Source organism: Octodon degus, unplaced genomic scaffold (assembly GCF_000260255.1).
Source record: "Octodon degus isolate 3935 unplaced genomic scaffold, OctDeg1.0 scaffold00092, whole genome shotgun sequence".
Classification (NCBI taxonomy): domain Eukaryota; kingdom Metazoa; phylum Chordata; class Mammalia; order Rodentia; family Octodontidae; genus Octodon; species Octodon degus.
Window position 1 is genome coordinate 3,790,969 of NW_004524668.1, and position 9,019 is coordinate 3,799,987.

At 40.4% G+C, this 9,019-nt stretch overlaps 1 protein-coding gene and 1 non-coding gene across 3 annotated transcripts in view; one reads left to right on the forward strand and one right to left on the reverse strand.

Moving 5' to 3' along the window:
- Nucleotides 1-9,019, reverse strand: part of Cdc42 (cell division cycle 42) — a 43,487-nt gene that overhangs the window by 17,675 nt on the left and 16,793 nt on the right. The gene's annotated exons all lie outside the window — the stretch shown is intronic.
- On the forward strand, nt 1,741-1,846 carry LOC111818480. The gene has a single exon (XR_002822458.1). It is a non-coding gene; the product is annotated as a U6 spliceosomal RNA (small nuclear RNA).

Sequence of the window (9,019 nt, forward strand, 5' to 3'; positions counted from 1 at the left end):
CCTTACAGTCACTACCAGTTTTTCTATCCTAAATTTTGATACCTATGAAGTTTGGTGGTATAAGCCTATAATCTGAGTACTATGGGAGGCAGAGGCAGACAGATCATAAATTCAAGCCCTGCCTGGGTAATTTTGACACATCAGGTCTCCAAATTTAAAAAAGACTAGGGGATATGGTTCACTGAAAAGGCCCTGGGTTCAATTCCTAGTACTGCTGAAAGAGAAGCAGAAAAAAAGAGAAAGGAAAAGAGGGAAGAGAGGGAGGAATATTGGGAAACAGAGGCGGGGGAGGAAGGGAGAGAGGAAATGGGGGAAAAGAATTTCAGGATCAATGCAATGTTTATTTTTCTAGAGGAATTTAAAAGTAAAAAAACCTCTGTGCATACAATGCCTAGATTTTAAGATATAGTCTTCTTTCAACTGTAATCCTGAAGGGGTTACAATTTCTTGCTGGGTAGATGTACCACCTTACTAAACAAAAACACAAGCCCACCTAACTCACTTAAATAAGGATTCATGGACTGGATGTCCCTATGTGCTCCTACATCTTTCACTGTTTTGTTCAGGCTGACCTTTAATTCACTGTGTAGCTCTGATTTTCCTGCCTCAGCCTCTCAGGTGCTAGGATTACAAGTGTGCACCACTGCTTCTTTCACAATATTTAATCACAATTTACAAGTGCCTATTGATGTTTCTGTACTTAAACATTACATGCCACTGTACTTTGAGGCACTTGGTACAAAGACACCTAGCAAATTGTTGAATGGATGTAAAAATCACATTAGAAAAGAATAGTACAATATGTGAGTAATCACAGAAAGTAAACTATTACTCATCAAAACTAAACTTTTATTTAACTTTTCTCCTTTTTTCTTTACCTTGCTATGCACTAAGAAGCATTCATACAAATCTGTATATTAATGATCCTGATTCCTAACCTTAATCAGTTACTGCTTCAACCTAAAACTGTCCTCAAATAATACTGTAGTGGTAACAGCCAATATATAACACTAGGTGTCATTTACTATTCTAAACACATTATACATATTCATACACTTCATCTAACAACCCTGAGTTATATGCTGTCTTAACCCTACCTTATAGATAAGATAAAGTTCAACGAACTTAAGCAACTAAATCAAGGTTACTCAATAAGTAGCAGAATTGGAATTCAAACCCAAGCAGTCTCTCAAGTCTATTATTAAACATTACAACATACTTCCTCCCCTGAAAAGTGACATTAATAAAAACAAGTATCACTGAAGCGGCAAGTATATGCCTATGAGAGTTGCCACCAATACAAAGAGGAAGGCCGAACTAAAAGAAGCAGCAAGAAGTAAAAGTAGGGCTGGATAGATGGCTCCGTGGTCTAAAGCACCTACTTAGAACAAGCTTAGCAAAGCATCGGGACCGCGGTTCGATCCCCCAGCACCACATGCCAGCCAGCCCCGCCCCCTGGTGGGCTGAGCTGGCCACACACACACACCACACACTCTCTCTCTCTCTCTTTCTCTCTAATAAATAAATAAAAAAAAAAAAAGAAGTAAAAGTAAAGTTCACTCCCTATTTCTTTACAAACAAATAATTTAATTGCAAGAGGGGAGGCAAAAAAATTAGCAAGAGTCTGCTCTTTCCCTTTCTATTTACCCAAAAATCTTTCACTTCTTGTGATCTGTATTTCAGGCTGACCTTTAACTCACTGTGCAGTTCTGACTTTCCTGCCTCAGCCTCTCAGGTGCTGGGATTCACTCCACAGCACACATACTAAAATTGAACGATACAGAGAAGATCAGTATGGCCCCTGCACAAGGATGACGGGCAAATTTGTAAAGCATGCCATATTTTTTTGCTGGCCTATTGAAAGGAACAGTCATGCTTAATTTAATTTTTTTTAAATTTCTTATAATTTTTTTTAAAACCAATTTTGCAGGTTTATATTTGGTAACTTAAACAACTAATTTGAAGATAACATTATGCAAACAACAACCTCTGTCAAATTCCTATTACTTTGTTTAATGAAATTTTGTATTTTTTTTTTTTTTTTTTTTTTTTTTTTACCACTTTGTTTTCTTTAAAAAATAAATCTAGGGGCCGGAGAGATGGCTCAGTAGAATAAGCACTTCCCTGGCAAGCGCAAGGGCCTGAGTTCAATCCCCAGTTCCGCAAAAAAAATAAAAAATAAAAAATAAATCTTTCAGGGGCCAGGGAAATAGCTCAGTGGAATAAGCGCTTCCCTGGCAAGCACAAGGGCCTGAGTTCAATCCCTGGTTCCGCCAAAAAAAAAAATAAATAAAAAAATCAATCTTTCATTTCTTAAGCTTCCTAACCTAACTCAGCAATTCTTTGGAAAATGGTTGTGGGTCCCTTGTTAAGCACCTGGGTTCTGGTCAAACTGGCTCTATCACACCCTAAGCAAGCTTGGGCAAGTTCAACATTTCTAACGTTCAGCTTTTTAAAAATCAAAGGCAGCACTTAAATACTGCCTACATAGGATAAAGTGATGGAATATGATAATATATGTAAAAATAAAATAGTACCTGCATTTTAGCAAATACTGTTAAGTCTTGCACCTTGGGTCAATACTTAAAAAATGCTAACAAACCACTTAAAACTTTAATTATTAAATTCTATTTTTAGGGGGGCCTGGCCCTAGCTCAGTTCTTTAAGTGGCTGCTTCCACAAAGCTGTCAGCCTCAGGTGGCTGTAGTTCGATCCCCACAACACTCCAGCCAGCCAAACCTGCCCTGAAGGCATTCGGAGAAAAAAAAATCTATTTTTAATTAATTCTATAACTCATTGTTCATAGAAATCACAAATACCAATTTCTGAGCTACCATTATAAAGGCGGTCATGTGGAGCCAGAGGACGCTGAGGCACAAGGATGGCACATTCAAGCCCAACCTTGGCAATTAGTGACAGCAGGGTCCTGCCTCAAAATTTTTAATTTTAAAAATTAAAAAAGAGCAGAACAGGAGATGTATCTCATTGTTCATGTCCTGGGTTCAGTCTCCAGTAACAAGGAGAAGAAAGGATCTTTTCAGAGTCAAATTTCTATTCAGACTATTCTGCCCAACCTTTGGCAGGTATTAAAATCTTATGTATTAAAATGTCATGACGGGCTGGTGAGATGGCTCAGTGGTCTACAGCACTTATTTAGAACAAGCTTAGCAAAGCACAGGGACCGCGGTTCAATCCCCAGCACCACATGCCAGCCAGCCCCGCCCCCTGGTGGGCTGAGCTGGCCACACACACACACACACACACACACATAAAAATAAATAAAAAATTTTTTTTAAAAATGTCATGACAGACAAATGCAGTGTTATACACCTGTGATCCCACCACTTGGGAGGCAGAGGCAGGAGAACTGCTGCAAATGTGAGGCCAGCCTGAGGAACAAAGTGAATTCAAGGCTAGCCTTAACTACATCATCAAACTTAGTCTCTAAATAAAATAAATAAATAAGCCAGCCATTGTAGGGTGTGATGGCACATGCCTAAATCCCAGTACTCAGGAGGCTGAGGCAGAGGATCACTATGAGTTTGATACCTTTACGATCACTACAAAGTGAGTTCAAGGTCGAACTCACCGGTATGCCTTAACCTATCCATCTAATTAACTAACTGCCTGTTACTACTTAAACTTATAATTTAAGCCTGAACTGAACTGCATGGGAGAACTCTGTCTCAAAAAGCAATACATACATACATACATACATACACTCATTTATAAGAAATACAATGTTATGAGATGAGCCACAAATTGGAGGAAAGACCAGAAAAGAGATTTGGGTTTTGCAATATATAATGCCAGCTTTAACAACTCAAAGTAAACTACATAAGACATGTTAATATATTTTATGTTAACCTCCCAGTAAAATTATTTCACATTGCCAGGCATGACGGCACATACCTATAACCAAACATTCGGAAGGTGAGGAAGAAAGATCACAAATCCAAGGTCAACATGAGAAACTCAGCAAGACTTCATCTCAAAAGGCTGAGCCTGGGAATGGTGGTGCATGCCTTTATAATCCCAGCATTTGGGAGACTGAGGCAGGAGAATCACAAAAGTTCAAGGTCAGCCTGGGCTACATAATGAGCCTAAGGTCAGCCTGAACTACATAGCGAACCTGTCTCCGGAAAAAAAAAAAAAAAAGGCTAGAGGCATTAACTGTGGCGGAATGCTTGCCTAACATGACAAGCCTCTGGGGTTCAACCTCCAATACCACCCCTACACATACAACAAAGTGGTAAGGCAAAGAGAGGTACCACAAAAGGTAACAGTACATTTGGCTTCTCTCAAACCTCCCAAATCACCAGAGTCTACCAGAGCTCTAAGGTCTACACATTCTAGGGGAGTGATGGCAAACCTAAAATGCACTTATTTATCACAAAAATCCAACACTGTTATTAAACTGGAATACTAAGATTTAGAAAAAAAACAAAGAAAACCTCACACATTAACATCTTTTCTCTTTTTTTTTTAAATTTTATTTATTTATGTGTGTATGTGTGTGCCCACCAGGGGGCGGGGCTGGCTGGCATGTGGTGCTGGGGGATTGAACCGAGGTCCCTGTGCTCTGCTTGGCTTAGCTAGTTCCAAGTAGGTGCTTTAGACCACTGAGCCATCTCTCCAGCCCCAACATCTTTTCTCTTTAAAGAAACATAAATAACATGTAGGTTCACCACCTCTGCTCTAAAGGGAAAAGGACTGAAACTATTCAGCCAGACTCTACCCATCTAATTAACTGCTAACTGCCTGTTGCTGCTTAACTTGTAGAATATGGTTAGTATTCATTTAAAGTCTATACCTTTATTCACACAAAATCCTGAAGTCTTCATGTATGGCCTTACAACTCTATTTCTTTCTTTTTTTTTTTTTTTAAAGACATTTATTCAGCGTCATGATCAGACTATTACATTTAGCAATCAACAGCATGGGTGCAAAAAAAGGTCTACATTAAAACCCTTGTTGGAATGCTTTACACTTTCCACAGAACAGAAACTAAAATAACCTGTTATACAATTAGTCACAAATACAGTCCTCGAGTTTTTTGCCCATACGTATGAGTATTGTCTAAAACATGTCTTCTTTGTAGCAGCTAGGCCCTGCCACCACTGTGCTTGGCTGAGTTCACAAATCTGTTGTAACCTGTAGCTTCCCTGTCACTTCTCTGGCTCTCCTCTCCTGCTAAGCTTTGATTCCTGGAAGTGTTTAAAACCTTCTGCCACTGCCATAGCTACTGCTGCTGCTGGAGCCACCATAGCCACCTTGATTTCGTGGTTTGGTAAAATATTGGCCTCCACCTCCATAGGGCCCAGAGCTTCTGCCTCCAAAGTTTCCTCCCTTCATGGGTCCAAAATTTGAAGACTGACTGTTGTAATTGCCAAATTTATTACAGCTTCCACCACCTCCATAACTGCTTCCATCATTACCAAATCCATTGTAGCCATCTCCATTGCCACCATATCCACCCCCACCACGGCTGCCACCAAAGCCACCTCGACCACTGAAGTTTCCTCCGCGACCGAAACTGTCATTGCCACCAAAACCTCCTCCACGACCACCACCAAAGTTTCCAGAACCACTTCGACCTCTTTGGCTAGATGAAGCACTAGCCATCTCCTGCTTGGACAGGGCTTTCCTCACTTCACAGTTGTGGCCGTTCACAGTGTGGTATTTTTGAATGACAATCTTATCCACAGAGTCATGGTCATCAAAGGTTACAAAAGCAAAGCCTCTCTTTTTTCCACTGCCTCGGTCAGTCATAATTTCAATCACTTCGATTTTTCCATATTGTTCAAAATAATCTCGTAGGTGATGTTCTTCAGTATCTTCTTTAATGCCACCAACAAAGATCTTCTTCACCGTTAAGTGGGCACCTGGTCTTTGAGAATCTTCTCTTGAGACAGCTCTCTTTGGTTCCACAACTCTTCCGTCCACTTTGTGTGGCCTTGCATTCATGGCTGCATCCACCTCCTCCACAGTGGCATAAATGACAAACCCAAAACCCCTAGAACGCTTGGTGTTCGGGTCTCTCATTACCACGCAGTCTGTGAGTGTTCCCCATTGCTCAAAATGGCTCCTCAGACTCTCATCAGTTGTTTCAAAGCTCAGCCTTCCGATGAAGAGCTTCCGTAGCTGTTCGGGCTCCTTGGGAGACTCTGACTTAGACATGACGGCAGTCGGAAGAGAGCCTGATGATGCTTCCTCCGTGGTGTCCACCAGCAGAAAGCTACAACTCTATTTCTATCCTAACTTTCTACCTCAAAATCTCACTTCCTCCAAGACATTCTAACCATTCTAGCTGTCAGAAACCCTTCCAACTATCTGGCCACCTTGTATAAGCTAAATATTGGTATCCCTCCAAAATACAAATTCTAAATTCTGGTATTAGGAAGTGCAGTGTTTGGGAAAGTAATTATATCGTAAAGGGTTAAGCAGGATCAGCAAGAAGGTGTCCACTCTGTACCAGAAGTCCAATCTGTTGGTTACTTGATACATTTCACAACAGCAACCCAAAGAAACTGAGATTATCCCCTAACAAGGCCCTTAACTCTGAAATCTCTTATCTTGTCCTCCTCTTTCCATTTTCCCTGTCCATACACAAGTCTCTGTATCTTTAGACTTGACAAGGTTTGTCCTACCTTCATCTTTTTTTTTTTTAATTTTTTATTTATTTATTTATTTATGTGTGTGTGTATGGCCAGCTCAGCCCACCAGGGGGCAGGGCTGGCTGGCATATGGTGCTGGGGATTGAACCGCAGTCCCTGTGATTTGCTAAGCTTGTTCTAAGTAGGTGCTTTAGACCACTGAGCCATCTCACCAGCCCCCCTACCTTCATCTTTAAAAACACTGCTTCCAATTGTTCTTGAAGCTCCCAGGGGTTGGTTGGTTGGCTGGTTTTGGTGTCAATTCATACTGAGCTACAACCCTACGCCTTTATTCAGAAACAGATACTAAATTGCTCAAACTTGCAATCTTTACTGCTCAGCCCTCAAGAGTGCTGGGATTACAGATGTGCATCATCACACCTAGCTAAAGCTACTGGCTTCTAAACGTTCAGATCTCAAATCATCACACCCTCAGAAAAAAATCCTCTGCCCACATTATACCGAATAGTAGCCTCTTCACTCTTTATTCTGTCATATTATTCTAGTCATCATCTGTAATTATCTTGCTTATTTGTAATACTGCAATAAAAGAGATGGACTTTAATAAAATATCAGCTAAGCATGGTGCCACGTGCCTGCAATCCCAGCACTCTAGGAGGCTGAGGCAAGACAGCAAGCTCAGGCCCAGTATGGGCAAATCTAGTGACTTAGCAAAACCCTGTGTCAAAACAAAAATAAAAAAGGACCAGAGATGTAGTTCAGTGCAAATTAACCAGTCAACAAATAATCTCCACAAAGGATTTTGTTATACGCCAAACAAACAAAACCAGTTCAGTATCACCACACAGTTGGTATTCACCCAATGACTAAATCAAACATGCTACTCTTATTCACATGTGCTTAATTTATTCTGGGGAAAGAACTAGGCTTACTTCTGTGTCTCCCTTCCAAAGCATTTAATGTAACACTGAACTATACACTAAAAGTCAAAAAATAAAGTTTTTTTAAAAGCCTTGTCGACTAGAGTAATAATATGGGGAGGGGGATGAAATCAGGCATCATGGCCCATGTCTAATCCTAGCAAAAGGGAGGTGGATGCAGGATAATGAGTTCAAGGATTGCCTGTGCTATGTTGCAAGACCCTGTCCCAAAAAAAAATGCTAGTTTAAAAAAAGCAGTAGCAGCATGAGATTTTCAAAGAAAAGCAAATATGAGTTTCAACTTCAACTCTACTACTTATGTGTGTGATCCTGGCAGGTTACTTCACTCATACACCTTATTTCTTTTATCAACAAACATCTAATTCATACTATTATAAAGAGAAATGAGGTAATTAATACACCAGTCAGCACATTATAAACCCCTAATAAGGCACCTGTATTAAAACTTTACCTCAAATGATTCCTATTAGAACTACCACTATTAAAAGCATCAAAACACTAAAACTGCCCAAGCTGAGCTTGAATTTATCATCTTCCTGCCTCCTTCTCATTCTGAGTGCTGGGAATGCAGCCATGTACAACCACGCCTCTTTTATTTGACAGGGTTATTTGCTAATTTAATCAATGTTTTCAGAAATCTCTTCATTCTGAGTCTGTAGCAGTTTAAACTAAATGTCACACTTGTAGCCAAGGGAACAGGAATGTTACAAAGAGTACCTACTGCTTTTTTAGGAAGAAAAAATAATCCTACAACAACAAATGTCTACGAAGTCCCTAACATGCCCATAGAACACAATATAAAATAACAATCAACAGCAGAAACTTTTAAACCAGCAGCCCCAAAACTCATATTCCATTTTTTATTCTGTTCAACAACTGCCCCTCTGTTGGTAATGGAAATTGAACACAGGGCCTTGATACTTAGCTAAATCCCAAGCCCTTTTTTTAATTTGAGACTGGGTCTCACTAAACTGCAAAGTGGCCCAGGTTAGACTCAAGCTTACAATCCTGCCTCAATGTTCCAGAGTGCTGGGATTATGGGCACAGACCACCAGTTCTGGCTGGGATTCCAAGCACCACTATACTCTCACATTTCCAATCTTATGTGGTTAGGAGCAAGCTTCACTTCTCCATTTGTGAAATGGAAAAAAGAGTCAACATCATAGGTTGTTCATATAGATTAACTGGATTACTTCACATGCAGCACCTAACACTCAAACACGAACTCTTATTATCTTTGCAAATTAAGAAACTACCAACTTGGGGCTGGAGAGATGGCTCAGTGGTCTAAAGCACCTACTTGGAACAAGCTTGGCAAAGCACAGGGACCGCAGTTCAATCCTCCAGCACCACATGCCAGCCCGCCGCGCCCCCTGGTGGGCTGAGCTGGCCACACACACACACACACACACACACACACACACACTAAATAAATGTTTAAAAAAAAATAATTTCTGATAT